At 43.1% G+C, this 18,555-nt stretch overlaps 1 pseudogene; it reads right to left on the reverse strand.

The window, feature by feature from the left end:
• Positions 1-6,412: 6,412 nt before the first annotated feature.
• Positions 6,413-18,555, reverse strand: part of LOC112619314 — a 70,149-nt pseudogene continuing 58,006 nt past the window's right edge.

Consider the following 18,555-nt stretch of genomic DNA (forward strand, 5'->3'; position numbering starts at 1 on the left):
ACATAGCAAGAAGGCCGTCACCAGATGCTAGCACCTTGACATTGGACTTTCCAGCCTCCAGAAGTGGGAGAAATAAATGTCTTTATAAATTACCTGTATTCTAATGGAAGAAACAGATAATACAGAAAATATATATATCACATTTCTGTGGTAATAAGCATTATGGAGAAAAACTAAGCAAGGTGGTTGGTAGAGAGTGCTGGAGAGGTGAAGGAATATGCCTATTGTATGTCAGGTGGTCAGGTAAAGCCTCTTTGATAAGGTGACAAAGTAGACCCTGAATGAAACAACAGAGCAAGCTATTTAGGTAGCCAGGAGGGGAGCATTCCAGGCAGAAGGCCGCAGCATACTCAACAGGGCCTAGGAATAGCCAGGTGGCCAGTGAGGCTGCAGAGGAGGGAGCAGGATAGAGGTAGAAGAGAGATGGGATGAGTGCAACATACAAGTCAGTGTTTCACAAATTATCACCATGCCTTACCAAAACAAACAAACAAACAAACAATCACACTGGCTGCTGCCTGGACAATGTTAGGGAGCAGGAATGGAAGCAGTTACTAGGCGATTTCATTGGTCCAAGTGAGAGATGACGGTAGTTCAAACTAGGATATTAGGGGTGGGTGTGGTGAGAACTGTCAAATTCTGGGGTTATTTTGAAGGATGTGCCATCATTGCTGATGCATTAGATTTGGGTTTGAAAAGAAAGGAGAGGAATTTTGAGGGTCAGACCTAGCAGATTTGCTGATTTAGAAAAACCATGTCCTGCTGACAGATGCAGGCCAAGAACAAGGCTAAACTGTCACAAAGGAAGTACAAGTGGACACATGTGCTCTTTATGGTTCTGGTTTATTATGAAGAAAAATAGTATGTTAGTTTATATCAGAAAGAACTGGATGACTTCCTTGGAAAATACTGAGTAAAGTGGATCTTGCTAGAGAATGCCAGTTTGAGACAGGTAACATCACATGTGGAAATCGGAGCCTCTCATTTCTTTCTAACTGGAAGTAGTGATTATATTAAACTAAAGAGTAAACAAGCAAATGATTAAGTGTGATGATTCGTATTAGATACAGTGACACAAATAAGGAACTCAGGTGGTTGTTCCCATGAACCTAGATATGTGTTTTACCTTAATATCTTCCTATCCTTGCCTATTCTTTTTTTTTTTTTTGGAGACAGAGTCTGTCTCTGTCACCCAGGTTGGGGTGCAGTGGCGCAATCTCGGCTCACTGCAACCTCTGCCTCCTGGGTTCACTCCATTCTCCTGCCTCAGCCTCCTGAGTAGCTGGGACTATAGGCACCCGCCACCACGCCCAACTAATTTTTTGTATTTTTAGTAGAGACGGGGTTTCACCGTGTTAGCCAGGATGGTCTCGATCTTCTGACTTCGTGATCCGCCCGCCTCGGCCTCCCAAAGTGCTGGGATTACAGGCATGAGCCACCGCTCCCGGCCTCTTTGCCTATTCTTAAGGTAAAAGTAAAACAAGGTCCTGGGTAGAAAGTCAGATAGTACAACCACTTCCTTGCCCACCTCCTTCCTCTCCTGCAGAGAGAGGCAAGGACCATTAGCCACTTCTGCTTTTTGTTTCTATAGTGATTACCTTCATGGCTCCAAAAGACATGTTTGTAGTGCCATTTCTTGCTTTTTCAATTTTTGCTATTATCTGTGGACTCTACTATGGTACTTGAAATTCAGCCTATTAACATAACCACCGTCCTGTCTTCCCCTTCCTTCTCCTGCCATTATAGCTACAACCCAATGTAGTTTGTTCCTCTACATTAAATTTACCTTTATAAGTGTAAGGGATATGTTAGTATTAAACATCTTTTTGTTCTGTCAGCTATATACAGCATCTCTTGACCCCCCACACTGTGAGACGAGGGTTTCATTAGCACTCCTGGCCTTTACCTCTCTTCTCTTCCTTGTACTCCCCAATCTATTTTGTTAAAAGAAGATCCCACTTGGCCAGTTGGATTCCTGTGGGGATGTAATTGAAAGAAGGATGCCCCTACACCTGCTTTTCATTCAGTACGCTACTGAAATTCCATCTCCCTCAAGAAAACCTTTTGGGACCTCATTGGGAAATAAGAGATGTATCTATTAATATAATCTTAATGAAATAATAGCCTAGGAGTCCATGAACCTTTAACCCGGAGGACCTTTGTCCTGTCAGGTGTTAACAACTAAAGGGAAATACAATCAGCTTTGGCTGTGCCCTAAGCAAGCAGAGGCTTATTTACTTTTCCCGTGCCCTTTTAAGCCAAAGGCTATAAAACCGCTTTAGTAACGTAACCCCTGTGAGAACTTGCTGGAGGACTTAGTGCCATCACAGTAAATTTTCAAGAGAATGTATATGAAATTTATTCTTCTCCTTGAATTTCATATTGATAAGTAAGTTGATTTAAAAGCAGCTCATTCGTTTGGAAAGGAACTGTATCCTTGTAACTGAGATTACTGGAAGAAGGTCATGAGCTGGGGAATGCGGCACTCCTGCCACCTAGTGGTTACTCCTGCAGAAACACTGCTCTTGCAAAGCACGGAAAACACAAATTAAGTTAGTATAGGAGTCAAATACAGCGAATATCTTGAATCTGGAAAACTTTCATTCCCTCCTCCCTTTGTGAAATCAGAGGAAAGAGAAGAGCACTGACAAGGGAGAATGTTGTAGGTAAACATGGATAGCCACCAGGTCTCCTGCACAAAGGGGCAGCTGCAGGAAGCAGAAAGCACAACAAATGAGCAAAGAAAGGGACAGGATCCCTCAGCAGTGGTCACTGCAGCAGCAACACGGGGCCAATTTGGGAGGCAGTATCAGCAGCAAGATCACCAGGGATAATGATGATAAAGCCACATAGTCTCAGCATCAGCAACAGCCCTAGAGACTGTGGCCTTGGGACTGTAGTACTGCTTGATTTAGGGTAAACCAATCAGGACACTCAGGGAACAACAGAAATCAACATTTCCAGAGCACGTACTCAGTTGAGGCAGAGTTTTACGTGTATGTCACATAATAGTCTATGGGGCTAGATATTCTTATTAGCTGTGTTATACAGGTGATGAAATTGAGGCTAACTAACTGGACTAAAGTCACAGAGTTGATGAGACTTAGGGCCAAGATTCAAATGCACACCAAGGTGGCCTGACACCAGCTGCAGAGCTCTTAACTACAGACACGCATTGCTCAAAGAAGGGGATATGTTCTGAGAAATGTGCTATTAGGTGATTTTGTCATTGTGTGAACATCATAGGGTGTACTTAACACAAACCTAGACTGTATAGCCAACTACACACTGTTAACAAAAGACCATGAGGCTGGGTATGGTGGCTTATGCCTGTAATCCCAGCAGTTTGGGAGGCTGAGGTGGGTGGGTCACCTGAGGTCAGAAGTTTGAGACCAGCCTGGTCAACATGGTGAAACCCCATCTCTACTAAAAGTACAAAAATTAGCCAGGCGTAGTGGTGCACGCCTGTAATCCCAGCAACTCAGGAGGCTGAGGCAGGAGAATCACTTGAAGCTGGGAGGTGGAGGCAGCAGTGAGCAGATTGTGCCACCGCACTTCAGCCTGGGAAACAGAGTGAGAGTGTATCTCAAAATAAATAAATAAATAAATAAAAAAGGCCATGACAACTGTGGAGAAAAAAGGGAGGGTTTTATTTTCGATAAAAAACAATCTGCAGATTGGGGAAATGCAGCCCCAGGTGTAAAACAGTGGACTCCAAGCAGGGCGGAAAGTTAGAGATTATCAAGGCAAAAACTGCAGGGCAGGGGAGGATAATCAGGGGAGTCAGGAACAGAGTCTCAATTAGATGGCCTTAAAGTCCCAAATGTCAGTTGGCAAGAGGTGGTCTTTTGGTGGTCAACTGGGAAATTCCCAGCTGCCATTGTTTCCAGGAACTCTTCTTTGACTTGGTTGCAGAAAAACAGGTTTTGCAACATTCTCTAAGGACATGAAGAGCTTGACTACTCCCTCACCCTTCCATGGCCCCTTGGGTCTGTTTTTACTTTTCAGCCACAGGGAGTCCATTCTGTCTGTTAACTGGGGTGTAATTTGACAACACGTAAGCTGTTTGATATAGCCTGTTGCTCCTAGGCTACAAACCTGACAGTATGTTACTGTAGTGGATACTGTAGGCAATTGTAACACAATGGTAAGTGTATGTGTATCTAAACATAGAAAAGGTACAGGAAAAATAGAGTATTATAATCCTATGGGACCACTTTTGTATATGCGGTCCATGCATTCACTAAAACTTTGTTACACAGCATGTGACTGTACTAGGCTCTTCTTCTTCCCTCAGGGAGGAGGGAATGTGGAGTTCAATCCCTTTAGCTCTACTGACCTTCATATTGAGGGATGCTTGTGAATTGGAACTCTAAGGTGATTAAGCTTGATCCTAGATCTTCCACCAACTTGCAAAAGGATATTTAGCCTTTCAGGAACATTTTCCTTGACTGGAAAATAGGGATAAAATGGTAACTATCCCATAAATTGCTGGGAAGTTTCACTGAGATAAGGTAAAGTTTCTGGCACATGGCAAATGAAGTAGATTGCCTACAGAGGTTTTTCAACAATTCTTCTCATGGTTGCAAGTACCATTATTGCTTTCTACAAGAGGTGGAATCTAGGCGGGCTTTATGATTTGCTTTGACCTCCTAGAATGTGGCAGATGTGTCATTGGCTAATTCCAAGTCTAGGTTGCAAGAGCTTTCTTTTTTCCTCTCTTGGACTGCTCTTGCCTCTATGTAAAGAAGCCCAGCCTAGACTCTTGCATGTTGAAAGACCGCATGGAAAAAGAGCCATGAGGGAGCTAGCATCCCAGCAGAGCCCACCATCTGACTACAGTCACATGAGCAAGCCTGGGTGAGCCCAGAACTCACCTGCCAACCCCCAGGATGACAAGAAATAATAAATCATTGTGGTAAACTACTAAGTTTTGGGATAGTTTGTTATGTAGCAAATAGTAAGTTCTCAGTTAATGGTATCTATTAATATTACAGTTGGTGCTGGTGAGAAATTCTGCCAGCTAGCTGGCTCATCATTTCTTGGACCACAGATTTTTTTTTCCCTTTTACCAGAATAGCTGGAAGAAACAAGAGTTACATGTGCAAATGAACACTGCTTATTACAAATGTGTCCGATCTCTTTATTAACAGAAAGACTATTCAGAAAGTCTATTCAGAAAGACTTTGTTAGCACCTCAAATTACCATCTACATTTGAAATAATGTGGAAGCCTATTTCTTCAAAGGTATTTACAACTCAGACTTTTCACTAAATCCATTGTACTGGGACCTTGCTAGCCATTATGTTGAAGAGTTTGAGGCATGGACAGGGACTTATCCATTTCATCTAGCATCTCAAAGCCCTGAAGATGATACTTTAACCTTCTTCTCCTTTACATTCCCCTCCCTAAATTCTCTTTTTCTGTCCATACATATCCTTTCCCTCTCTCCTTGCCTTTCCTCTTTTCCTTGTTGTGATGATTAAATAAGACCTTCCCTACTGAAATGTAAGCTCCAAGAAGGAGATTTTCATGTGTTTTGTTCTCTACAAAATATTCTTTGCTTAGAAAAGTGCCTGGCACACACAAGATGTGCAATGAATATGTGTTGACTGAATTAAATTATGCACATAAAGCTCTTAGGACAGTGTCTGACATAGAGTAGATGGCACTCAATAAATATAACCTATGGCAACTGAGTGCTGTAATAAATGAAATTATTCACATTTATCTTTCTTTCATTTTTTCTTTTGCACATCACTCCTTTATTATACAGATCAGGAAAAAGGATTTAGTACTGTTATGCTCAAATGAACACTGGACCCATGTGTCAGGGCCAAGCAACTAGAACTTGATTCAGAAATCAGTCAGAGAAAGATACACTTGGACAGGACCAAGAGGCATTTCACTGTCACGAAACACGGCTGGGGAGGGATTCCAAAACACACAGTAGGAAGCACTTCTAACCCTCAGAGGTCAAGGAGCTCATCCCATATTGGTGTGAGGAATGGCTTATTTTCTGATGACCACATATAGGACTATTTCAGCTGCCACAAGAAATCCCAGAAGGGTTATTGTTTTGTATTATTTATGTATACTATACCTTTTTTAAAAAATAAAAGTAAATGTAACACGTAAACTAAATTCAGGATTGATCCCAACCTTCTAGAGCCAGCTTCTCTGGGGTCAGGGAAGAAACAGTTGTCACATCACCATGCAGGTTACATTCATCTTCCACTGGAATGACTGGAGCCCCCAGGCAGTGGCTTAACTACCTAAGAGCACAGGACTAGCTCCTGGGGGCAGACAGGCTGTCTTGCTTCATTGGTCATGGCTTAGCATGGTTCCTCCCCACAAGTCTTTAGTAAACAAAGCACTTGTAAAAACCCAGGTCACTACCTTTAGACTCTCTTGGAACAGAGGAGCTTTTCCACAGCTTGGGCTGAGAACCCGTGCCCTAGAAGTGCTGTTCTGACTAGATTGTATGAAGGGAGTGGGTGCAGGAGACAAAATGGCTAAAATGAAAATGGGAGCCACTGGTCCCCATCTGCAATTACAGCTCAAGATGCCTACAGATGTGGTCAGTGTGACATGTGCAGGAGGGAGGGGCAGAGCGATGCGATGGGCAGGGAGGGTGCCCCTGGGGACAGTAGCCTGCCTGCTGGCCTTTACTTCTTGGCCTTGCCCTGGTCAGCCACAGCTTCCATGGCTTTACGCATGGTCTCTTCATTACCCAGGAACTGCAGGCGCTTGATGGACTTCAAGTTCTTGTCCAATTCATAGACAATGGAAATACCAGTGGGCAAGTTCAGCTCCATGATAGCCTCTTCAGAGAGGCCCTCCAGATGCTTGACAATGCCCTGGGGGCTGTTGGCATGGGTTGCAAATGGTACCTGTTTCCCCTCCTTGATTTGGGGAACTATTTCTTCATTCCAAAAGCGCAGAGCCCTGGCAATAGTGTCCTTCAGACTTTCACAGGAGGGTAGCTGATCTTCAGTGAGGTCTGCAAACCTGTGATTCTTACTGATGTTGTAGAAAGGATGGTTGGGCTCCATCAGAGGTGGTGGGACATCATAGGAGTGCCTCCAGATCTTCGTCTGGGCCTCACCATACTTTGCAGCAGTTCCTGCTTTATTGAGATCGGTCAGACACCCATAGTGCCCCTCATTGAGGCACCAATTCTCACTACTGGCAGCCACATCTGATCAATGACATCTAGCACTGTCCAGAGGGTCTGGATCACTCTCTTCTGCACTGAGGTGAAGCAGATGTGAAACTCAGCCGGCTTCTCACAGCACCTGCCTGTTGCACTTCACCTCCTCATGGCCCGCTGGGCTCAGGTCGGTGTTGTACCAGCCGCTGAAGTGGTTTTCCAGATTCCATACACTCTCGTGTGCTGGATCAGCACCAATTTGTAGGCAGCCTTGGCGGCAGGCTGGGGATGCGACACCGATGGGGGTTCGCAGATTCTGGAGGCACATTTGTCTTTTTAAATGTTTGATTACTTTTAGTCTTTCTCCCTTTTCTTTCCACTCTTCTTTTCACTCTTTGTCCCTTTCTTCTTTTATCTCTTCCTTAGTCATTGCATATTCTCTGCTACCCTTACTGTGGTGTGCAAGGGACCCTCATAGATGTCATTTCACCTACCAGAGAATGTGCAGAGAAAAGGTTTTGGAGCTTTGTCTTGGATGAAATGTAACCATTTGTGATTCATAGCTGACTTAGTACTGCACATAAAATTCTACTGTTGCGGTGAACCCAATTTTGGTGCTACTGAATAATGAGGAGCTTAGATGATTGAAAATGGCAAGCTCATTAGGTTGTAGCCTAACAAATGCCTGGTGGTACATGTGTGTGAGTGTGTGGGTGTTTCTAGTGCCTGTTGGTGAGTAACCATGCTACTCTTGGCAGTAGAAATGTGAGCAAAATCAAGTAGTACTGATTTAGCCAATTTTCTCTTCTGTTCCTCCATAAGGGAATGGAAATGTACTACTCAGTAGATCAGTTCTTTCTCAGGCTGGTAACATTACAGAATCCCTGCTGAAATGCAAGCTGGGCTGGTGGAAATCAGATTTCCACATCCTTTTATAAGCTTTGTTTGTCAAGGTAAATCCCATACATTTTAAAAGTGTGACTTCCTAGGGCTAGATGGGAAAATAAGAAGCTTTGAACCTATCACCAGAATCAATTGTACAGATGTCTTCATTTCCTTGGATAGTAACTCTCATAGGAAGATCTGTCTCCTCTTTTCTGCTAGTCTTTCATGTTCTAATCAAGAGTATGAATCTGCAGGTCAGTGGCTGAGTAGCTTGGGCTGAGCACAGAATAGTGTTTTTGTAGTTCTCACCAGCCTTGTTTATGCTTAGATTAGGCTCATTGGTAGCTCAGACCTCGTAGCCCTGCTGATATTTAGCAGAGTCCTGCATATATTCTTCTGTAATGTAAGACTAATGTTTCAAAAACTGAGAGTTGGCCCTGTCTCTACAAATTAAAAAAATTATTACTTAAAAAATTATACATAGATGTATGCCTGCTCACCAGCCAGGCATGGTGGTGCATGCCTGTGGTCCCAGCAACTTTGGAGGCTAAATCTGAAAAATTGAGGCTGCAGTGAGCCGTGATCATGCCACTGCACTCCTGCCTGGGCAGCAGAGCAATACCCTGTCTCAAAAACAAAGAAACAAGAAAAGCAACAGAGTTGGGAGGAGAGTGAGTCTTTGAGCCTCCCTGTCATCTTTCCTCAAAATGCTTTTAGTTGGCTGGGCACAGTGGCTCATGCCTATAATCCCAGCACTTTGGGAGGCCAAGGCAGGCAGATCACCTGAGGTAAGGAGTTCAAGACTAGCCTGGCCGACATGGTGAAACCCTGCCTCTACTAAAAATACAAAAATTAGCCGGGTGTGGTGGCAGGCGCCTGTAATCCAAGCTACTTGGGAGGCTGAGGCAGGAGAATCGCTTGAACCCAGGAGGCGGAGGTTGCAGTAAACCGAGATTGCGCCACTACACTCCAGCCTAGGGTAGAAGAGCGAGACTTCGTCTCAAAAAAAAAAAAAGAAAAGAAAAAAAGAAAAAAATTGCTTTTAGTTGCTCTATTCTTATTCCTCCCTTCAAGCATCTGATCATCTTATAGTCAGTAACTTACCAGCTCTCCTTATGAGTTAGCCAATGTAGGAAATCTAGGAAGCAAACCTAGGCTTGGGGTGGGGAGATTTGGAGGCATCTAGACCATCAGTTCTTGAACATGCTCATTTAATTGGGTCAAAAGACCCCCAAGATATACCTACCCGAAATTCACTTCTGGTGGGGGAATAATTTGGTGAAATAAAAAATGAAAGAGGAACAAAATAACAACCCAAAATGGCAACATCATAGCATGTTTAATGAACAAAATGATTAAAAATAGAAAAATAAGCCCGGCATGCTGGCAAGTGCCTATAGTCCAAGTACTTGGGAGGCTGAGATGGAGGATCACTTGAGCCCAGTAGTTCAAGGGTGCAGTGAGCTATGATTTCACCACTGCACTCCAGCCTGGGTGACAGAGCAAGACCCAATCTCTAAAAATTATAAAAATTAAAAAATTTTAAAAATAGAAAAACATTACACTTTAACATACTAAAAAAAAAAAAAATGCTTGAATATCGTGGGAATTCCAGCAACCTGTGTTTTCACATGTGCAGCAAGAAATTTGCCTCGTTGCCAAACTTTCTGTGAAGAGCAAAATTTTCAATATTTGGCACTACTGCGCTTTTTTTGTGAATATAAAATTTTAATTACCATTAATAATGAACAAAGGAAGCTATTAAGGACTTAGTCATATGTAAAAACGAAAGTCCTTGGGCTGGCATTTGCTGTAAGAATTAAAGAACTTGGATTTTAAAATCTCTTCTTGGTTCATCCAGAAGACTAATGGGCCATACTGTGCTTGGAGGCACTATGGCCTAGATGGCTATGGCAGTCTTGTTTCGGGGCCTTCTCTGCTCTTCTGTTCTCTCTCTCTCTCTCTTTTTTTTTTTTTTTTTGAGATGGAGTCTTGCTCTGTCACCCAGGCTGGAGTGCAGTGGCGCAATCTTGGCTTACTGCAACCTCCATTTCCTGTGTTCAGGATTCTCCAGCCTCAGCCTCCCAAGTAGCTGGGATTACAGGTGCCTGCCACCACACCTGGCTAATTTTTTTGTATTTTTAGTAGAGACAGGGTTTCACCTTGTTGGCCAGGCTGGTTTTAAACTCCTGGCCTCAAGTGATCCACCTTCCTCGGCCTCCCAAAGTGCTAGGATTACAAGCATGAGCCACCGCACCTGGCCTCTTTTTTTTTTTTTTTTGAGATGGGGTCTTGCTCTGTCACCCAGGCTGGAGTGCAGTGGCACGTTTATGACTCATTGTAGCCTTGACTTCCTGGTGGGCTCAAGCAATCCCATCACCTCAGCCTCCAGAGTAGCTGGGACTACTGCCCCTGGCTATTTATTTTTATTTTTGCAGGGACAGGTGTTTCCCTATTTTGTCCAGGCTTGTCTCAAACTCCTGGCCTCAAGCAATCTTCCTGCCTGGGCCTCCTGAATTGCTGGGATTACATGCATGAGCCATCATGCCTGGCCTGCTTTTCTGTTCTTGAACCTGCAACTGTTCTCCAAGTCTTTGAGTCACAATCTGGCTTGTAAATTAAAATGATCATTCTACTGGTAGAAGTATTGGATAAGACCTTTCTGGGAGAGTATTTGGCAACAGGTTTAGAGTCAAGTATGTATCCTCATTGGCTTGGCAATTTCAGTCCTAAATAAAAAATTATGAATGTGCACAAAGATGTATATACAATTTTTTCTTTTTGTTTTTGAGATGGAGTCTCGCTCTGTCACCAGGCTGGAGTGCAGTGGTGCGATCTCAGCTCACTGCAACATCTGCCTCCCAGGTTCAAGCGATTCTCCTGCCTCAGCCTCCTGAGTAGCTGGGACTACAGGCACGTGCCACCACACCCGGCTAATTTTTGTATATTTAGTAGAGACAGGGTTTTTCACCATTTTGGACAGGATGGTCTCGATCTCCTGACCTCGTGATCCACCCGCCTAGGCCTCCTAAAGTGCTGGGATTACAGGCATGAACTACCACACCTGGCCAATTTTTTTTTAATATTAGGAAATATAGAAAGGTAGTAGGGGATTGGTTAAACAAATGATGCTATTTCCATTGGATAAAATCTCCTGTTTTCTTTCTTTCTTTCTCTCTCTTTCTTTCTTTCTTTCTTTCTTTCTTTCTTTCTTTCTTTCTTTCCTTCTTTCTTTCTTTCTTTTTCTTTCTTTCTTTCTTTCTCTTTCTTTCTTTCTTTCTCTTTCTTTCTTTTTCCTTCCTTCCTTCCTTCCTTCCTTCCTTCCTTCCTTCCTTCCTTCTCTTTCTTTCTTTCTTTTCTTTCCCTCCCTCCCTCCCTCCTTTCTTTCTCTCTTTCTCTCTCCTTCCTTCCTTTCTTCCTCCCTCCCTCCCTCCCTCCCTCCCTCCCTCCTTTCTTTCTTCCTTCCTTCCTTCCTTCCTTCCTTTCTTCCTTTCTTTCTTTCTTTCTTTCTTTCTTTCTTTCTTTCTTTCTTTCTTTCTTTCTTTCTTTCTTTCTCTCTTTCTTTCTCTCTTTCTTTCTCTCTTTCTCTCTTTCTTTTCTCCTTTGTTTTTGTTTTTGAGACAGAGTCTCACTGTTACCTAGGCTGGAGTGCAGTGATGTGATCTCAGTTCACTGCAACCTCCGCCTCCTGGGTTCAAGCGATTCTCCTCCCTCAGCCTCCTGAGTAACTGGGGAGTACAGGCACCTGCCATCACGCCTGACTAATTTTTGTATTGTTTTTATTTTTATTTTTATTTTTTTTGAGAAGGAGTCTCACTCTGTTGCCCAGGCTAGAGTCCAGTGGCACAATCTCAGCTCATTGCAACCTCTGCCTCCTGGGTTCAAGTGATTCCCCTGCCTCAGCCTCTTGAGTATCTGGAATTACAGGCACCCGCCACAACACCTGGCTAATTTTTGTATTTTTAGTAGAGATGGGTTTTCACCATGTTGACCAGGCTGGTCTTGAACTCCTGACCTCAGGTGATCTGCCTGCCTCGGCCTCCCAAAGTTCTGGGATTATGAGGCGTGAGTCACCGTGCCCAGCCAATTTTCGTATTTTTAGTAGAGATCGGCTTTCACCATGTTGGCCAGGCTGGTCTCCAACTCCTGACCTCAGGTGATCTGCCTGTCTTGGCCTCCCAAAGTGCTGGGATTACAGGTGTGAGCCACCGTGCCAGGCTGTTTTCATTATACAGATGATAATGAGACTTACTGATACAGAAAAATTGTTCCCAAGGCTAATTTTTAATTGTAATTTTTAAAAGTAGGGCAGGTTGTATGTGGTGGTTCATGCCTGTAATCCCAGAACTTTAGGCAGATTAGAAGTTTGAGGCCAGCCTGGGCAATGGGACAAAATTTTTTGTCCCTACAAAATATACAAAAAGGAGCTGGGCATGGTACTGTGCACCTGTAGTCTTAGCTCCTCAGGAGGCTGAGGTCAGAGGATGGCTTGAGACTGGGAGGTCAAGGCTGCAGTGAGCCATTATTATGTCTCCACACTCTAGCCTGGGTGGCAGAGAAAGACCCTGTCTCAAAAAATAAAAAAAAGGTAGAGCATTTAAGGGTATGCATAGTATAATCTTTTGTATATAAAGATGTCTGCCTATTCATAGAAAATGGCTAGAAGTATATATAATACAATGCTACTAGTAATTGTCTTTTTGTACTATTAAGAATTTTTCTGAAATGTCTACAATAAACATATATGACTTCTGTAAAAAAGAAAAAAGTATTTACAAATACTTGAAACAGGAAAGATTACTTTGGCAGCATTTATAAGAATGAATGAGAGAGACTGGATGAGAGATTGTTGTAGTGGTTCAGGAAAATGGCAATGTAAGTAAGAACCAAGGTCATGGTGTGGATGGAGAAGGAAAAGCTGACTGAAGACATATTCAGCAGTCCTATGAGAACGTAAACACATACCACACCTTCAAGTCAGTAATAAAATTGGTCTTTCAAAAGAGCCAGCATGATTTTTCCATATCCTTAAAGTATCTTCAAATATGCGTTTGAAGAAACTCAGGGTTTTGGCTTTCTAGCTTGTTTAGCTACATTAATGGACATACAGTTGAGCAAAAAGGAGAATATGAGAAAAGGATCAGACTGTGGAAGAAGATAAAAAATTCAATTTTGCATGTGTGCAGTTTGAAGGGCTTATGGGAGATGTACTAAGAGCTGAGTAGAGGATGCTGGGGCACAAGGAGTCCACTGAGAAGACTGAAGAGGCGTAGTGTGCCTGAACAGCCCAGAATGGGCTAGTCTGGGTTGAAAGCCTGGCAAGAATGACCAATTGGACAAGTTTGAGGTTGCTTTCATTTCAGCTTGCTGTGAAACCTGCAAGTAATCAGCACAACAGGCACAGGAAATGAGAATAATAAAAGCGAATGAGTACACTCTGGAGGTTCTTCTGCCTCATCATGGAGTCGTAACCAAAGTTCAAGGGTCAGTGCAGCCTTTCTCAAGTCTGATCTTCAATTCACTGTTTTTCAGGTGGGGAAAGCCCTCAAGAGTCTAAGTTAAGGCACTGAAGGCCACTTTATTCCTTGCTGTGCCATAGGCACATGTTCCTGTGTTTTCTTTTCTTACTGCCTCTTCACCGGCATCAGGGCCTCCTATGGTATATCAAGATGGTCAGAGAGACCAGAGGAAGAAGTCAAAGGAAGAGAGAATATCAGGGAAGAAATTGTCAACAATAGCAGCTGCCAGAGAAGTCAAGAAATGTAAGTACCGAAAAGTTCCTGTGACATTTGGCAAGGTACAGGCTATTTGCAGCCATATGTGTAGAGTACCACCAAGCTCAGATTCCCATGAAAGTCATTTTCATTCTCATGAAATAAAATCAAAGTGATTTTTTGCTTTCTTTCTTTCTTTTTTTTTTTTTTGAGATGGAGTCTTGCTTTGTCTCTCAGGCTGGAGTACAATGGTGCAATCTCAGCTCACTGCAATCTCTGCCTCCCGGGTTCAAGCGATTCTTCTGCCTCAGCCTCCTGATTAGCTGGGACTATAGGCATGCGCCACCACGCCCAGGTAATTTTTGTATTTTTAGTAGAGATGGGATTTTGCCGTGTTGGCCAGACTGGTCTCCAACTCCTGACCTCAGGTGATTCACCCGCCTCGGCCTCTTGAAGTGCTGGGATTATAGGTGTGAGCCATCACCCCTGGCCTGATTTTTAGCTTTCCTATTTGACTTTTAATTGAAACTTCAGCAAAAATTACTGTTGTCAGCAAAGTGTTAGTAAAGCCTGTATCTAGATTCTCTAGCAGTTTGGGATAAGATGATTCTATGAGTTGGTGATCTGTAGAGTGTTAGGAGAATGCCGGTAGCACAAATGTCTCTTGGCCTTACCCACTGGTGAAGACAAATGTGACATTTACAGCCATGCTTCAATCCATGTCTACCAGAAAGCCTAGTCAGTCTAGAAATCAGTGGCTCCGGCCTGGTGCGGTGGCTCACACCTGTAATCTCAACACTTTGGGAGGCCGAGGTGGGTGGATTGCTTGAGGTCAGGAGTTCACGACCAGCCTGGCCAACATGGTGAAACCCCATCTCTATAACGCAAACAAACAAACGTAGCAATCAGTGGCCCAAGTTGTTGACCAAGTTGTCTGCCAGCCTTCTTTGGGTGCTGACCTGCACCCTTCTCAGGTAGGGACCACAGCATAGCCTGTGTTGCTGCTGACCTCTTCTCCCAACACTTTCCCCCCAGAATACCAATCTCCAGTATTCTTCCACAGCTGTAAGCAGCTGGAAAACATTTTCCTTCTCCTGGGTATTTATTTCAGGGGAGGCTCCTATAGCTGAGCTCTTGAGCCCTAGGGACACATTCTCTTCTTCATGCTTTAAGCTCCTCTTTCCCAGAGCAAAGGAGCACTTGAGTGTGGAGGGTAGGGAAGAAAATCCTACTGAATTGGGGGATAATCAGGCAACTGTTCTGGGAACCTTCAGCGTCCACATTGTGCTGCCCTCTCTAGCCCACTGCTATGGACTGAATTGTGTTTCCCTCTCCTCCTCAAATTCATATGCTGAAGCTCTAACCTGCTATGTGACTCTATCTGGAGAAAGGGTGTTTAGGAAGTAATTAGGGTTATATGAGGTATTAAGGGTGGTGTCCTAATCACACAGGACTCTGGTTTTATAAGAAGAGGAAGATTCCCATTCTCTCTCTCTGTCTCAATCTGCTATGTGAGCACACTTTCTGCAAGCCAGGAAGAAGGCCCTCACCAAAACCCAACCGTACTGGCTCCCTGATCTTGGACTTCCAGCCTCTGGAATTGTGAGAAAATAAATTTCTGTTGCTTAAGCTACTTAGTCTATGGCATTTCGTTATAGCAGCCAGGATGCCAGACTCCTTCATTCATGGTGATTTTCTTTTAGTGGACCTATTGTCTCTTCTAATAGTCCAGGCTAGGCTTTTTTTTAAAGGAACTGCCAGTCCATCATACAGGGTTGTATATCTCAATTGTGGGCAGAGTCCAACATCTCTTCCACAGGGCTCTTGTGCACATCAAGAAATGGGACTGGGTACTCATTGTTTCTAGATCTTCCCAGCAAGTGAAAAAACTACTGGATGTTGGTTTTCCCAGAGCATATTATGGACTTCTGGGATGACTCAGGTCTGTCAGGGTCATCTCTGACTCATGGAATCCTCAGTTACCCTTCTATAGCTGAACAAGAGAAACACATTAAAGGAGGGCATGTGAGTCTCTAGCACAATTATAATTACTGGGGTTTATAAAGCCAGGTGAATGTCAGAGTTAATAATGCTTAGACTTTTCTGGAAAGGATGAGGCAGCTCCATTCTAATAGTCTATTGGACCAGCTTCATTTGGGGCCTTAAACCAAAGTAATACAAATATCTGTATCTTTTTACATCTGTCACTGTTTATTATTTGGTTTTCCATCTGGCCTGCTCTGAAGCAGGAGGGGAAGAGAGCACAGAGGGAAATCATGAGCTCTTTGGAGGAATTAGTGCCAGATATTAAATCTATAAACAAAATAGATTGAACTGGAAAGAATGAGTCAGAGACAAAGGAAGCAGTAAAACCAGTGAATATCACCCTAGAAAATATCACCTGAAAGTGCTGGCAGCATCTTCCTGGTGTATTTGTGATTGTCCCTGTGGTGGATGCCTTTAAATCCGATCAGCACAATTTGGTGCCTGAACTGCTTGTGCTTCACAGCTCTCTGTTGGGGTCCCTTTTCACTGTTTCCTCCTGTCTAGCCCTTATATCCATTTCTATAATGCAAGCTGATGACCCATAGTGAGATTTTTCTTTCCTCTGGTGATAAAGATCCTGTTACTCCAGGTTCCTGTTTCAGCAGAGCATGAAGAGAGTCATGCCGATTGATTGAGACCAAGCTGGAGTGAAATAAGGATTTTACTTGAGGGTCCATTAGTCTTCCTGCATCATGCCCCAGAGAGTCCTGAAAACTGGTGGTTATCCAAGTGCCTTGCCTTCTTGGGGTTAGCTTGTTTAGAGGTTGCAAACTGGCAGCCCCTAGGTTATATGTATTTTATTTGGCCCACCCAGGATTTGAAATTAGTTGTCAACATTTAAATATAGGGATATTTCCTGCTTCTCTTTTGAAAACTGGGAGAACACTTAATCTGTATCGGCTTCTGGAAACAATCAGCCGATGCTGACTGGGTCTCTACCCTTTAATGAAGTCATGAGCTCTCCATATCACTTTGCCACAGTCACATATCACATTGCCACTGCTGCACATGTTTATGTTGGCCACCATAGGCACTTGATTTTGTGTCCTCTGATCTGTAGGAAAGAAAGGAACTAGTGTTTATTGAGTGCCTTTTTTGAATGAACCACTGTACCTTGTAATTTGCATACATTGCTTCATTTGATTTTTTAAAAAACCCAGTAAGATTTAAGCTCCCTGCCTTTAGGGACCATGCCTGTTTCTTTTGCCACTGTGAGAGTGCCCAAGACTTGGTATAGTTGTAAGTGGGAGCTGAAAAGTATTTGCTGAATGAATGCGTGCATGAATGCATAAACAAATGAATAAAGTATTTTTATCGTATTTTTGTAGGTGAGAAAACCAAGGCCCAGGGCAGTTAAGTAACCTGTTCAGAATCATATGGCCCATAGGGCTGACAGGATTCAAATATGGGACTGTGCAACTCCAGAGGTCCAGTGTGGAGGAGAAGGGGAAAGACCATGGGTCATTTTAGGGCTAAGTACACAGAAGACTCTTTTTAAGTCCTTGCAGAATTGATTGACAGTGTGCAAACATATTTTCATAAGTACAAGCTTCCAGAATAGTGCATGATTTTTAGTTTATGAAATTTGTCTAAAACCTACTGTGTATGGATACCTTCAGCTTTGGGATTATATAATATTGAGACTCTGCAGGAGAGGGTATGTGCCAATGGTTTGGCATGTAATAAGGAGAGCAGAATATTTCAGTCTCTAGTTGACTTGTGTTCCGTAAATGTGGTAACATTCCAAAGTTAATTTTCCTTGTATATCTAAGGAACTCCTTCCAGGGCTTATTTTTGTAAACTCCCTGCTGATGGTGCATGGTTACCACTATAGAACGCAGAGCTGCGTTCAGGAATGACTATAATTAAAAGTGCTTCTTTGTGGGAACTGGAGGCTGATCGAGGAAGCGTGCCCCTGAAAATGAAGCCACTTGCGAAGAGAAGGGATTGGTCTGGCTGAGGGAAATGGGGAGGAGAGTAAGAATTTAATCTTATGACTTAGTTTCCATTCCAGTGCTGGTGATTTCCAAATTGGTCTATAATTTTGACGTCTTTCACACAAGCCTCATAATTCCAAAAATGACTAGGTATTTCTTACAGACCTCTTTCTACCATGATTCTAAACCCAACATATCAATAACTGAACACATCACAGTTTGCCCCTGAATCAGCCTTTCCTTTGGTGGCTATTTAGTCTTTCACCTACCAATCTCCAAACTTTGGAGTTTTCTACTACTGTTTTTTATTTGGAATCTAAATATGCACACACTTTTCCATAAAATGGATCATCATCTTCCTTTTCTGCCCCATTCCCACCCAAGTGCAAGCCTCTATCACTTCAGACCTGGATTGCTAAAGTAGCTTCCTAGCGGGGCTCTCAGCTTCTAGGCTCTTTCCGCTTTAATATCCCCGCACACTACTTCCAATTTATCTTACTCAAATCCTGTTTTCATGTCCCTTTCAACATTCCAAATCCATATTATCTTCTAGCAGCTTAGAGTAGCTTTTCCCAAAGTATGTTATGTGAAACTTTAGTTCCATGGTAGATTAATAGGTGTTAAGTAAAAACTGGCATTGTGATCAAATGCCAGAATTGACAAAGTTATAAACCATTTCTTTCCTGCAGGATGATTCATAACTTTGATGTGTTAATATGCCTTAGTATGCAGTATTTTCCAAGACATGAATTTTCACAGAGCCTGTTTTGGTGGAGTATTTAATTGGCCTAGGTCTTCATAAACTACATTTTGTGCCTTA

This window comes from Theropithecus gelada, chromosome 2, assembly GCF_003255815.1.
Source record: "Theropithecus gelada isolate Dixy chromosome 2, Tgel_1.0, whole genome shotgun sequence".
In the NCBI taxonomy this organism is placed as follows: Eukaryota; Metazoa; Chordata; class Mammalia; order Primates; family Cercopithecidae; genus Theropithecus; species Theropithecus gelada.